The sequence below is a fragment of the Sapajus apella genome, unplaced genomic scaffold, assembly GCF_009761245.1.
Source record: "Sapajus apella isolate SASKATOON/1434 unplaced genomic scaffold, GSC_monkey_1.0 scaffold32, whole genome shotgun sequence".
NCBI lineage: Eukaryota > Metazoa > Chordata > Mammalia > Primates > Cebidae > Sapajus > Sapajus apella.
Genome location: NW_022436972.1, coordinates 18,050,473 through 18,064,843, shown reverse-complemented (window position 1 = coordinate 18,064,843; position 14,371 = coordinate 18,050,473). Strand labels below are relative to the sequence as shown.

At 45.4% G+C, this 14,371-nt stretch overlaps 2 pseudogenes across 1 annotated transcript; one reads left to right on the top strand and one right to left on the bottom strand.

The window, feature by feature from the left end:
- Positions 1 to 3,425: 3,425 nt before the first annotated feature.
- Positions 3,426 to 7,663, bottom strand: LOC116562430 (annotated as a pseudogene).
- Positions 7,664 to 7,939: 276 nt separating this feature from the next.
- On the top strand, positions 7,940 to 13,270 carry LOC116562428 (annotated as a pseudogene). The gene has a single exon (XR_004273936.1). The product of XR_004273936.1 is annotated as a transcription initiation factor TFIID subunit 4B pseudogene (transcript).
- Positions 13,271 to 14,371: the final 1,101 nt, after the last annotated feature.

The window sequence follows — 14,371 nt, the reverse complement described above, 5'->3', positions numbered from 1 at the left end:
ATATAGGTGGATTCTCAGCTTTATGAGATGTAAACATTGAGAGAAGCAAAATGCAAAAGGCACTGATGTTGAAGACAGTTTTCTAGTTGCCTTGTTACATTTTCAATGTGCGACTGAAGGGGTGATGGGAATTGTTTCAACCGAATCACAGCACATTTCGCCCTTCTCATGACCTGGTGCATGGAAAAGCCTTGGGAATTATTAGCTGCTGCTATTAATATTGAGGGCACCCATGTGTCTTCAGAGCCAGGATGTTAAATGTTCAGCCTCTGAATGTCTAAAATGAACTGCTGAGAGAAATGTTGCAGATCTAAAAATTAGAAGAAAGTTACTTTATTAAATATAATATTTTAGAATACAGGTTTTATAGAAAGTATGCTGTCTTAGCTTCTCTAGAAGCTGAACTTAGGACAGTCCCACGGTTAGAGGGACCGAGCATTCTGCCAACAACCAGCCCCACCTTGCCAGCCAGGCCAGTGAGCCACCCCGAAGCAGGGCCACCTGCCTCAGTCAAGCCTGTAGGTCACTTGCAGCCCTGATGTACAGTCTGCGGGCAACCTCCTGAGAAATCCAAACTGGACCACTCTGCTAAGCTACTCCCAAATCCCTGACCACACAGACTGTGAGATAACAAATATTCATTGTTCATTTAAGGCACTACGTTTTGGAGTAATTTGAGAAACAGATAACTAATACAGCCCTGATGGCAATCAGTTATTGGCTATGGGATGCTGAGGGAGTGGATAACTTCCTAGCACAGTGGCTTCTGCTCTGCCAAGGGCAATTCTTCAGGAAGCAGGCAGCTGCTGTGAGCAATACTCACAGGGGCTGGGAGATGAGTGCATCCTCCTGGGCAAGGCACCAATAGCATCCACTGGGGGTGTTTATCATTAACTGTAGAAATATTTTGCACTTCTTTTGAAGGTCCCACCTCCTTAGTGTGTGTAACCAGGAGGTACACAACTAGAACTGCATTCATGAGGCAGCAGCAGTGGGAAGCAGCAAGGTGATCTAGAGACACTTTATTTATTACTAAGTCCTGAAAAGTGCTTACAAATATAGAAAGTGCAGGTAGAGATGATCAATAATAACTGACTATAGTGTCTTCCCTTCATTGCTATTCAGGTCTCGCTTTCCGATAAGACACTTCATAACTCATCCTTAAGTGTTGGAAGTGGGAGAGAGGGAGTGCAAGGTGGCACAGGAACGAGGTCAGGGAGGGAAGAGACACTACGTCGGATGACAATGTCTCAGTTGTCATTTCAGGTTCTGGCTGCTCTCTCCACTGTACAGGGAAAGCCACCAAATAGAGGGCAAACTGCCCCCCAGTCTCAGAACACCCCTTTTCCCAATCCCTAGGGGTAAGTGCAGGAGGCCCTGAGCATCTAATGGAGTCAGATGCCAAGTTAAAACACCCAGGAGACCCAGTTTCTATGGCGCCTGAAGAAAAGGCAGAGTGCAATTTCCAGACTTCGGTGGCAGTTGAAAAATAAAAGACTCTTGTGGGTGTGAGACAAAGGCTACCCCAGAATGCCCAAACTTTAGCTTCAATAAAACTATGATAACATAACAAGGCAGTGCTGGGGCAGAAAAGAGAGCCACATAGGGTCTTTTGCTCTGGCAGAATCATACCTGGCTGAGCAACCAAAGTGTCTCCTCCCACCTGCCTCCTCTGATGTGCATGTTTAGTGACACCATTTGGGTTTCTCCAACAGAGTGTGTGTGTGTGTGTGTGTGTGTGTGTGTGTGTGTGTGTGTGTGTGTGTGTATTTAGAAAGGTCACCAGAAGCTCAGATGCTAATAACTCTTAACAAAAATGCATTCACAGTGAACAAGTGAACACTCAACCTAACACAGAGCACCTGTGGCCCTGCGCTGCTTGGAGTGAGGCGGTTTTCTGCAGCGCTGCTTCCCATTCACCATCAGCATTAGAATCAGCATGAGTTTAGTGACTGCTTGTTGCCTGGTTTGCAATGATGACAACAATGATGGTGATGATGATGACGATTATGACGTTAATGAGCCCATGGACCAGTTTTAGTGCTGCCTATTTTGAAATTAAGAAATACATGATGACAGGAACTGAGTTCAGGTAGCACTGGGCTACAGGCAGATGACTGATGACTGCTTGTTGGCTAGCTTATATGGAACTCTTATGATGAGCCTAAAGTAATTGATGATGATGATAATGATCATGATTATATGAGGAAGATCTGGGAAAGCATCACCTGGCCTTCAGTAGCTAATACACAGTAGTAATGAATGATTTATTTCTGGGCTGGAATAGGAATTCATGGTATGGATACGGAGAAGGAGGAGACTGTAAATCAAAACAGATAAGCATGGTCCATTTTCAAGATACTGTGAAGGGTACAGGTTGAGCAATCCAAAAATGTGAAATGCTCCAAATTCTGCAATTTTCTGAGCATCAACATGATGCTAAAATGTCATGTTCAAAGGAAATGCTCACTGGAGCATTTTAGATTTCAGATTTTCAGATTGGGAATGCTCAACCAGTAAATATAATGCAAATATTCCCAAATCCTAAATCTAAAACACTTCTGGCTCCAAGCATTTCAGTTAAGAAACATTCATTCTGTACTGATGTGGAGGCCAAGAATCTTGAATTTTATTTGCCAGGTAAGGAAACACCATCATTAGTAGGGTTTCCTAACCCCATCAGTACTGACATTTTGGAACAGATAATTCTTTGATGTAAGGGTCTGTCCTGTGTGCTGTGGGGTGTTTAGCAGCATCCCCGGCCTCCACCCACTTGACGCCAGCAGCACACCTCGAGTAGCTACTGTGTAAATTATCTCTGGACATTACCAAATGGCCCTGGGGGAGGGCAAGCACCCTCGCTGAGAAGCACTGAGCTAAGAAAAACAGCAGACACCACGGAGCAGTCGACAGAGGCCAGCCCTAAGCAGAAGAAATATCAGGCCGAAGGTGGTTCCTGCAGGGAGAGAGACTGTCCTCTTCCAGAGAAAAGAGGTGTAACGACACTAAAGGAGGACCCAGAGGCAGGACTTCAGAGCAGCAACCTCACAGAGCCATGATTCCGGAGCAGTCTCAGTGCCTGCTGTCACCACCTCGGACGCGGCAGGCCCCACTCACCTTGGCTAGAGCCGCACCTGACTCGCCGCAGTCAGGGAGATGTCACTGCCCTCCTGAGGCCCTCTCATTTGGAAAGCACCTTCTTCAGGGCATCCCAAAGGAAGCCGGAGCTCCTCTTCAGCAGGGCTTTGAGATGTTTTCTAGAAGGCCAGGTCCCTCCCTTCACAAAGGAAACACCCAGGGAGCAGAAAGGCAAGGGGCAAGCCGTACCTTGCAGTAGCAAGGTCGACCCAAGCCAGAAGTGGAATCCTCCAGCGAAGCCGCCCCGAGCGACCCAAACAGGAAGTGGAATCCTGCAGGGAAGCTGCCCCTAGCGACCCAAACAGGAAGTGGAATCCTGCCGGGAAGGTGCCCTGAGCGACCCAAACAGGAAGTGGAATCCTGCCGGGAAGCTGGCCGGAGCTGCTCTGCCTGCCACAGGTCCCTGTAAAAATGGTAGAATAAGTTCTAGGAAATGCAAAATGTGCTTGAGGGCCATGCGACATTTTAAAAACTACACCTTGGTTTCCAAAGAAACAGAATGCTATTATGAGAGGCCCTGCCTCATTAGCCTCAGTTAGTGTCAGCGTGTGTCTGAGCACAATGCCCCGTGGTTTTATGTTGGACAGCAACTCAGCTGAGATGCCGCCTTCTCTTCCTCAATCGGATTGAGAATCACGGCTTCACCTGGGGCTCTGAAGCAGCCAGGCTGGCGTCTCACTGAGACACCTAGATCCAGAACAAAGGACCACCAGAATGAAGCTCCACCACTGCACAGCAGAGGAATGTGCACTGCACCCAGCAGTGACTGGGGCTTGGGCTCTGGAGCCAGTGTGGCTCCTCACAGGCTTGTGTTCTGTAGGGACTGAAATCTCCCAGCAAATGGTGGACGAGGTGGGGTCCCTGGAGCAAAGAGCAGCATGCAGGACTGGGCTGTACCTGGGGTGTCAGTACCCCCTGCAGAGATTAACAGGGCCCACAAAGGGGACTGAGGCATCTAATTCAAAGGGTGAAATAATCTAATGAGTGCAGCCACACAGAATGAGCAGGTATGGGGGAGAGAAGGAATTCACTGAGGTGCTGGCACGAAACGGGGGAGGCTTTGTAGGGCTCCCATAGCTTCACCCTTGGGCCTAGGGTAACTCCTAGGGCCCTAAGCCAATTTGGAGCCCCCAGCAAGACAGGGAGCAGGGAGCCCCTAGAGCTTCAGTGTTCTGATATGAAAAAGTAGGATAATGAGGCCTAAAACAGGTGACTGTGAGAACAAGGAAGAGCACAGGAGAAAGTGCTTCATGGGCCCTAAAGTGTGGAGTAGATGCTGGTTGTTACTGGCCTAATTCCATATGCTTTACAAGTGGTATTTTCATTGTAATAAAGCTTCTGCATTTTGATGGGAGAAGTTCTAGGGTTATTTTAACTCCTGATAAGAAAATAATATGTCTATGAGAGAGCCTGACCCTAAGGCATTCAGTTTGCAAACAGGCTTGGGCTCCCTGCCAGAGTAGGCAGGCACTCTCCCGGGATGCCAGGCCCTGGGGCAGTTTCAAAGACAGCAACCCAAAGCCATGCCAACCCTCCTCTAAAGGCACAAAAAGTCCCTGCAGGCTCCTGGGCAAACACCCAACTGACCCTCAATGTGGGGACCAACAGCGGGAGGGAAGCTATACCCTGACTCCACACTAGCAAAGACAAATGAGCTGGAACTCAGCTTCTTTCTGCTCTTCCTATTGGATCTGGTCCATTCAGAAAGGCCTTGGCAGCACTCTGAAGCCACATCTTCTGTGGCAGGTTGTTGGCAAAAACAACGGTGATGACCTTCCCCTGCCACATGGTTAATGTTCCTCTCCTCTCAGCGTGAGCAGGGATCTGGGGTGCATCTGTGACTTGCTTTGACCCATGGGATCAGCAGAAGTAATGTTGTATATCTTCCAAGCTGAGGCTGTATGTGACCTTGTGGCTTCTGCTGTCTTGAACAGTCCTTGACATCCACCAAGGGAGCTCCCTCTAGAGCGCTTCATGAAAGGCCACATGAAGACGAGGCTCTGATACCATATTAACCATGTCTTTTTATGTATTCTGATGCTTCGACATCTAGGGCCTTGCTGACTTTGGCAAGCCCATCCCTCTCAGGGTTAGCCAGTTCCTAGAGACAGGAAACAAGTTGCCCATGAGCATGCATTTCACACACAAACTAACCAGTCCAGAGCTCATGCCCACAGCTACCCACTTCATCAGCCTTCCATAGGACTCACACACTCTAGGCCAATATTCCTCTGCCCTAATCACCCCAGGGCCAGGTACCAGATAACTAGGGACAGCCCCTAAGCCCAGAGCCTGCTGAAATTACTCATACTGTAGTACCTAAACCGTAACCTAGTTCACCTTGCCTCACTCATTCCTTCCCATGGAAAACACAATAAAGGCTCTTGCCCATGTTTTCCCATCACTCCTGCCTTCTCAGTGACCACAGTGCCTCCTCATGTGCTCCTGCATGGCATAGTACTTTCCCTTCTCATGGGATCTGTCAGTCACAACCTGTCTTTTTAGTGACAATAGACTCTTGATCTGTTGGTCTCTCTGCACCTGAAGAATAATAAAATATATATGTATATATTTTTTAAACCAACTAAAATTTATTTAAGCATAAATTTACTTTCCCATTTGTCTACAACCACAGTAGACCTGGTGTCCTGGTGGAGGAATCATCATACTACGGTCCTGTTCCCACCCAGGTGACAGGAACCCAGTGTCAGAAGGAGCCTTTTGAGGATCCGGTAACCTACCACAGGTTGATTCTCCTCTTTCGTTGGTAATCTGATGATGCAGAGGATTTCCTGGGCCTCTTGAGCCTCTTCCTTTCCCCTTGGAAAGCAAAGGTGAGAGTCTGAGTGGACCCTCCAACAAAGTTGGAGGACAGAGAAAAGCTCTCGTTTCAGATGAAGATCCACCCATTGGTGAGGGATCATATGGAGAATGTTCTCTGCCAAATGCCGTATTTGGAACATAAAGTGCATCAGGATCTTTTCCTAACAGTTTAAACTGTATTTCAGTTAATTTTTGTCTGCTGTGAGCATTTTCTTTCCTTAAATCATTGAGGTTTCCTTTAGCAGTCCGAGCTGCCAACCAATTACGATGTGCTTTTTTCTCATAAGAAATAGTCCGCCATTGAAAGTAATGAATAGTTCTCTTCAATTCTTCTTCAAGATCTTTGGCTCGCTTTCTATAGGTCTCCAGCTTCTCGGTGGCATGGACGATCTTTTTGTCTATTTTAGAAAGTTTCTCTTCTTTCTCTAAGTGGTTATTTTCCTATAATGTTAATTTCCTATAGAGTCTCATTTCATTTTCTTGATAGAATTGAGTCATTAAGTTTCTGTTGAAGTTTCTGATTCTCTTTCTAAATGCGTGCTTTCAGACTGCAAAGATGATTGTTGAGTCTGAAGATTTTTAATGCACTGTGCAAGCTCTTTTGTTTTTTCGACTTCAGATAACTGAAAATCAATTTGTTTCCTTTGTCCATCTAAAATTTTTAAAGAAGCATTTAACTTGGCAGCATGAATCAGTTTCTTCACAGCTCCTTTTGGAGGATGATCTAAGTAAGCACATTCTTCTGATTCACTGTTCATTGCTAATTTCAAGTTCTCATCTTCCATTATGTCTTCTCCAAGCATAGCAGCCCAGTCTTTGATCTTCAGCAAGCGTTCAGTCAGAGTCTCGATGTGATTGTCTTTATCGTTTAGAACTTGCTCTGTGTGTACTCTGGAGTCTTCCAATGTTATTTTCTGTTTATTGAGTTCGCTCACTTGTTCTTTCCATACTTCAGCTTCTTGCAAAAGCTGTTTCTGGCTTTTCTGAAGATGAGAATTTTCATTCAAGGCACCTTTTATTGCTATCTTCAGTTGTTCTTCATTCATTTGAGATATCTTGAAGATGATTTTGGCTTCAGCTACTTGTGATTTGAGAGATTTTGACTCATCTCCTAGAGACTGTATCGTTTTTGAAATAACAGCCATCAGTTGATTTTGTTCAGAATGTTTTGATTTCTGTTCTTTTAACTCTTTTTCGAGACCAAGTATTTCATCCTCAAGTTCATCATTGGACCTGTTCAGCTTTTCACATGTTGCCTCCAAACTTCGTGCCTCTGTTGCCTACTCCTCAAAGCTGGCCTCCTTTAAAGATGGCTCTACTTCACAGCCTTCATGCTCTTTTTTTAATAAGGGTAAATATTTCAGGTAGTTTACATTTTTCGTCAATTAGTCCAGAGAGCACACCAGCAAGCTTTTTCTCTCTTCTCACATAAAGCCGACTCCTAACCGATCTCAAACTTCTCCACAAAAAAATGGGAACAGCGAAAAATCCAACAATAGCTGCCCATATCACGAATTCCCGCGGAAACCCATAAGAATTAGAATCTGCTGTCATATTTTGAGGCAGTGCTGCCACAACCCTGCGTAGCTCCACCAGGACCAACCCCAAGTAGGGCTGAGAGGTAGACCCGGGCTCCTGCACAGCGCTAAGTCTGCTCTGGCAGTTGCCACAGTAACCGGGGCAACAATAAGCAGCAAGAGAACACACAGCCCTCCATTTGGAACCCAAATCTTCACGTGGCAACCGGAGCTGACAAGTGCGGAGACCCCTGTGGGGGGAGCTAGGGGTACTCATAAGCCCCACAGGCCCATGCTGCCCACCCTGCCTCCTTGTTACACTTTACATCCTGAGGCAGCGCTAAAATCTATATTTTAAAACAATACCACATGGAGAGACAGACTCAGGTGATCCAGCATCCCAGCTATGCCTATCACCCAGCTGACATCCTAGCTAAATGTAGCCGTGTGCATGAGCCCAGGTGAGGCCAGCAAAAGAACCTCCCAGCTGACAGAATGATAAGCAATAACAAATCATTGTTTTAAGTCCCAAAGCTTTGGGGTCATTTGTTATGCAGCAGTAGCTAACTGAAATATCTGCCTCCTTATCACTTCGGTGTTTCAGTATTTGTGGTCTGAAATCATTCATTTGGGCACTTGACTAAGATTATGCCTCATGGTAAATTCTGATTCGTAATTTTATAGGTAAAATACACATTTTCTTATTGACCTTTGCTTCACTGAAAAGAGATTTATTTAGCTCCTCCCAAATGAGACAGATCGTGATTTCTAGATTAACTCCTTTCATGAAAGGGCTCATCTCTGCCTAGCACATCCTCAGTGTCCCATGTACGAAAGTAAAACGTTCATGTTGTTCCCAGAAGGTCCAGGGCACTTAGAACAGTGCTGGCACATAGAGAGTGCTCCTCTTCCTCGTCCATCAACTGACCTGCTCTGTGTCCATTTCTGCAACACTGGCACTCCTTCAGCACGGATGATGCACCGCCCTGCAGTGAGACATCATCTCCCATGCGTGCACGTATCTCCAACTCCCCTGAAAGCTCTCTCCTTCAGGAGAGGAACCAAACTACCTACAAAATGCCCTTCATGTACTAGGTGTTCTATAAATATTTTTGTTTAATCGGTTTCTAGAGATCCGGAGACTCTGGTTTTGGTTTTGCTAGGCACCAGTTGGCTGCTCTGAAGCCGTCACCCATGTTGACCTGATCGTGGGTGCTCACATTGAAGCAGAGGTCACATCCCGCAGCGGGACCGAGCCTGAGGCGCCAGGCGGAGGCTGCGCATGTGTGAGCGCCTCTGAGGAAGCTGCGAGAAGCCTGGCGGGTGTTGCTCCGGGGGCAGCCCAGGCTCGCGCGCAGGAGAAGAAGGTTCGGGAGGCGCGTGTCCTGCAGTGCAGCCGGAGCCCCTCACTGACTTCGCTGCTGCGACCCCCGCGGCTCTCCCGCAACCGCACCGGAGTCGGCTGTGCACCCAGCCTTCCCTCACCGCAGCTCCCGGAACCGCAGCGCCACAGCCGCCGCTGAGCCTCTAGGGGGCGCTGCTCCCCCGGCTGCTGTGAGCGCCTCCGGGACCGTGACTATGGCCCTGGCCGGCGGGGCAGCCAGTGCGGGTAGAGAGCACTCCGGTGGCCCTGGGTGCCATGACTAAGGTTCCTGTCAGCGTCTGCATGGAGCCCATGGCGTCCCAGCCCCTGTGGTCCCCCGTGGGGACCCTGGTGACCAAAGTGGCTCCTGTCAGCGCCTCTCCTAAACTCAGCAGCGGCCCTAGGCTGCCTGCTCCTCAGATGGTCGCTGTGAAAGCCCCCAACACCACGACAATCCAGTTTCCTGCTAATTTGCAGCTTCCTCCAGGAACCGTTTTGATCAAAAGTAACAGTAGTCAGTTGATGTTGGTATATCCTCAGCAAGCAAGAGCCGAGACCACAAGTAACATAACTTCAAGGCCAGCAGTACCAGCCAGTCCTCAAACAGTCACAATCTGTATAGTGCCTTCTGTGGCTGTGCCTACCAGTGTTGTCACAGTAACTCCTGAAAAGCCACTGATTACTGTAGCTACCCTGAAGTTTGGGAGCATCATCCACCCCCTCAAATGAGCCCAATTTTAAAGCAGAGAACTCAGCAGCTGTTCAGATTAATCTTTCTCTGACAATGCTAGAAAATGTGAAGAAATGCAAGAACTTCCTTGCAATGTTCATAAAACTAGCATGTGGTGGATCACAGTCCCCAGAAATGCAGCAAAATATGAAGAAACTGGTGGAACAACTTTTGGATGCAAAAATCGAAGCAGAATTTCCTAGGAAACTGTATGTTGAACTCAAGTCTTCACCTCAGCCTCACCTGGTTCCTTTTCTTAAGAAGAGTGTGGTTGCTTAGACAATTTCTGCCTAGCTCCCAGAGCTTCATCCAGCAATGTGTTCAGCAGACTTCTAGTGAGGGAGTCACTGCTACCTGTACTACAACAGTAACAACTTCTCCTGTGGTGACAACAGTGTCCTCAAGCCAGTCTGAAAAGTCCATTATTGTTTTTGGAGCAACAGCACCCAGAACTGTGTCAGTGCAAACTCTGAACCCACTTGGTGGTCCAGGGAGAGCAAAAGCTTGAGTTGTGACACTTCATTCTGTGGGCCCAGCTGCTGCAACAGGAGGAACAATAGCTGGAACTGTTTTGCTTCAGACTTCAAAACCACTTGTGACATCTGTACCAAACACAGTGACAACAGTCTCACTGCAACCTGAAAAGCCAGTTGTCTCTGGAACAGCGGTAACACTCCCTTCCAGCAGTAACTTTTGAGAAACTTCAGGTGCAGCCATTTGTCTTCCATCTGTGAAAACTGTTGTTACTTCTGCTGGGACCACATCTGACCAGCCTGTTACTGGCACTCCAATTCAAATCAAACTTGCCCAGCTGGACCCTGTCCTTTCACAACAGCTGGGATTCCACAGGCAGTTAAAGTCAAGCAACCAGTAGTTCAGCAGCCTTTAGGAGGCAATGAAAAACAGGTGACCAAACTCACATTCCTCTGCAATGACCATTCAGAAATCTGGACAGAAGATGATGCCAGGGAACACAGTAATACCTACCAGCCAGTTTCCTCCAGCGTCCACTCTAAAGCAAATTACTCTGCCTGGAAACAAAATTCTGTCACTTCAAGCATCTCCTACTCAGAAAAATGAAATAAAAGAGAATGGAACATGATTCAGAGATGAAGATGACATCAGTGATGTGACTTCTATGGCAGAGGTCAACCTTAATGAAGAAAATGCCTGCATCTTAGCAACAAACTCTGAATTGGTTGGCACACTCATTTCAGTCATGTAAAGATGAATCATTTCTTTTTATTGTAGCTCTACAAAAGAGAATTTTACACATTGGTAAAAAGCATGACATTACAGAACTTAACTCTAATGCTGTGAACTTATCTACCATGCAACACAGGAACCTTCTAGAAAAACTGACTGCAATTGCTCAGCATAGAATGGCTACTTAACAAGGCAAGTGAAAATTATATCTTGTGTAGTGATACCAGGTTACAGCTCAGTTTCTGAAAAGCTGGATCAATTGGAGAAGCAGAGAAAGGATTTAGAACAAAGAGAAATGTTGCAGCCAAGAGTCATTCTAATAAAGAAGACCCAGAACAGCTGAGATTAAAGCAGAACGCCAGATTACAGCAGTTGGAGCTTGCACAGATACAGCATAGAGATGCTTATCTCACAGCTCTTGCAGCTACTGGACCAAGGAAGAAGAGACCACTAGAATCTGGAAGTGAGGGTTTAAAAGACAACCTTCTTGCTTCTGAGACATCCAGCCTGAGAGCCACCAAACAGTTGCTTCATCCAAGAATCACGAGAATCTGCCTCAGGGACTTGATATTTTGTATGGCACAGGAACGGGAGATGAAGTATTCTCGAGCTGTATACCTGGCCCTTCTGAAGTGACCACTCCACTCTCCATCCAGATCCTTGCTATTTATTGCCAAAGAAGACACAACGAGCAGTGTTGCACTGTCCTGAAATTTCAATTTCTGGAAAATAATCACCAATACAAAAGCATTGTTTACAGTTAGAAACTTAATTTAAGTCTTACCTAACCGTTCCATGGGGCTGTTACAGACTAGAATTGTCTTTGTCTTTTGAAAATCTGTTATGAAACACACTGCACAGAATTAGGCATTTGCCTACCTGTGCATATAATTACAGCAAGTTAAGGCCCTGTTTGTTACTACCTGCCTCGTTTGCCAAATTGTAACATGTGAGGTGTCCTTTCCTAATATAGTGTGCATTGAGATGCCAGAGAAAGGAAGAGGCACTACAAGAAAATACAAAAATGACGATTTCATTGTGTATTGAACCTGTTCCAAAGTGGTAGGTGCTCTGGGCTGGAATGAGAAGTTGCTCAGCTAACTATGACAGTCACTTTCTGTACATGACAGGCCAGAGTAGGGTCTATGGTAACTTTGTTTGACTGAGTTCCAGTGTTGTCAAAAATGAGACAAATGGGGATAGATCATGCCTGGGGTTGCTAATTCTCTGTTTCATATCACCATGTGCTGTTTCTGATACCAAGTGAGTGGACATCCTTGTCAGGGAAACAAGAATTTGTCCTAAAAATGGAATCTACCGATATATCTTATAAAAATGAAAAAGGTGGAAAGTATTGGAAGGAATGATGGGGCGCTGCATCAAACTGATGAAGGGAATGTGAAAATGGTATCCTAAAACAGGGAATGTGCTTCATAAGCCCAAGAGGGGAAGGGGCAGAATCAGAACTCCAAAACTACTGGTACATGTTTTGTTGATGAGAAAAAAATCACAGTACAACCAGAATGGAGAATGTACCAGATGTTTTCAAATTATAGTATTTCAAAAGCAAGATGTTATTTTTTGTTTTGTATTGTTTTAAATCCCAAGAAGGATGGTTTTTGTAGTTCCTACTGTCATAATATATTTTAGTTATCCTAAGTTTTAAGCGCGTTGGCACATTTAAAAAATCCTAATTGATGATGAAAAAATTTTAACAATAGGACTTTATGTTGGATTCTGTACTTAAAAGGTACTGTCAGTATCTCACTCTTGGGGATATGAGCACTAAATATGAGAAGCAAGTTATATATCTTCACCGGAGGAAGAAGCTGACAGGCAAAGCTAACCCACTTTAAAAAAAAAAAAATTCCATGTGTGGAATACAGCTGGTGAAAACTAATCACTGTATTTAGAATCATATACAGAAAAAGATGATTGAATGCTACAAGAAGGTTTTTCAAAAATGGGAAGTGCTATACTTACAAGAATTCAGGGGGAGAAAAAAAAACCACCCCACATATATTATTCTTCATCCTGTTCTTTCCATTGGGACTGTTACGGCCATATTCTATGCTACAGTAAATTTTAAATTGGCCACATTTTCTTTTCGTTTCAGCAAGTTAGTATGTAAAACGCTATAAATTGTGTGTATGTTAAAGGAGTACTTTAAAGAAGAGATCTTTGAGGAGTCCCTAGAAACCCACCTTATCAAACAGCTTCCGAGATCACAGCCAGGTAAATCCACAAAGATGGGAAAAAAACAGTGCAAAAAAGATGAAAACCATCAAAGAACAGAGCACCTCTTCTCCTTCAAGAGATTGCAACTCCTCAACAACACGGGAACACAACACGACTGAGAAAGAGTGCGATGAACTGACAAACAGGCTTCAGAAGGTGGATAATAACAAACTTTTCTGAGCTAAAAGAACACGTTCTATCAATGCAAAGAAACCAAAAACCTTGAAAAAAGGTTAGACGGAATGCTAACTAGAATAACCAACTTAGAGAAGAACATAAACGACTTGATGGAGTTGAAAAACACAGCACGAGCATTACATGACACAAACACAAGTTTTAATAGCCAAATCAATCAAGCAGAAAGGGTATCACAAATTGAACTTAATGAAATAAAAAGAGAAGGCAAGACAAGAGAAAAAAGAGTGAAAAGAAACGAACAAACCTTCCAAGAAATATGGGATTATGTGAAAAAACCTAATCTACACTTGATTGGTGTACCTGAATACGACGGGGAGAATGAATCCAAACTGGAAAACATGCTCCAGTATATTATCCAGGAGAACTTCCCAAGCCTAGCAAGGCAGTCCAACATTCAAATCCAAGAAATACAGAGAACTCCACAAGAGCAACCCTAAGGCACAGAATTGTCAGATTCACTGGGGTTGAAATGAAGGAAAAATTGCTAAGGGCAGCCAGAGAGAAAGGTCAGGTCACCCACAGAGGGAAGCCAATCAGACTCACAGCAGATCTCTCAGCAGAAACCCTAAAAGCCAGAAGAGAGTGGGAGCCAATATTCAACATATTTGAGAAAAGAACTTTCAACTCAGAATCTCATATCCAGCCAAACTAAGCTTCATAAGTGAAGGATTTTTTTTTTTTTTTTTTTGAGACGGAGTTTCACTCATGTTACCCAGGCTGGAGTGCAATGGCGCGATCTCGGCTCACCGCAACCTCCGCCTCCTGGGTTCAGGCAATTCTCCTGCCTCAGCCTCCCGAGTAGCTGGGACTACAGGCATGCACCACCATGCCCAGCTGATTTTTTGTATTTTTAGTAGAGACGGGGTTTCACCATGTTGACCAGGATGGTCTCGATCTCTTGACCTTGTGATCCACCCGCCTCAGCCTCCCAAAGGGCTGGGATTACAGGCTTGAGCCACCGCGCCCGGCCAAGTGAAGGATTTTTGTGTCCTTTACGGACAAGCAATTACTGAGAGATTTCGTCACCACCAGACCTGCTCTACAAGAGCTCCTGAAAGAAACACTAAGCACGGAAAGGAACAAGTACCAGCCACTGCAAAAGCATGCCAAATAGCAAAGACCAAAAAATGCAATGAAGAAAATGAGTCAACTAACGGG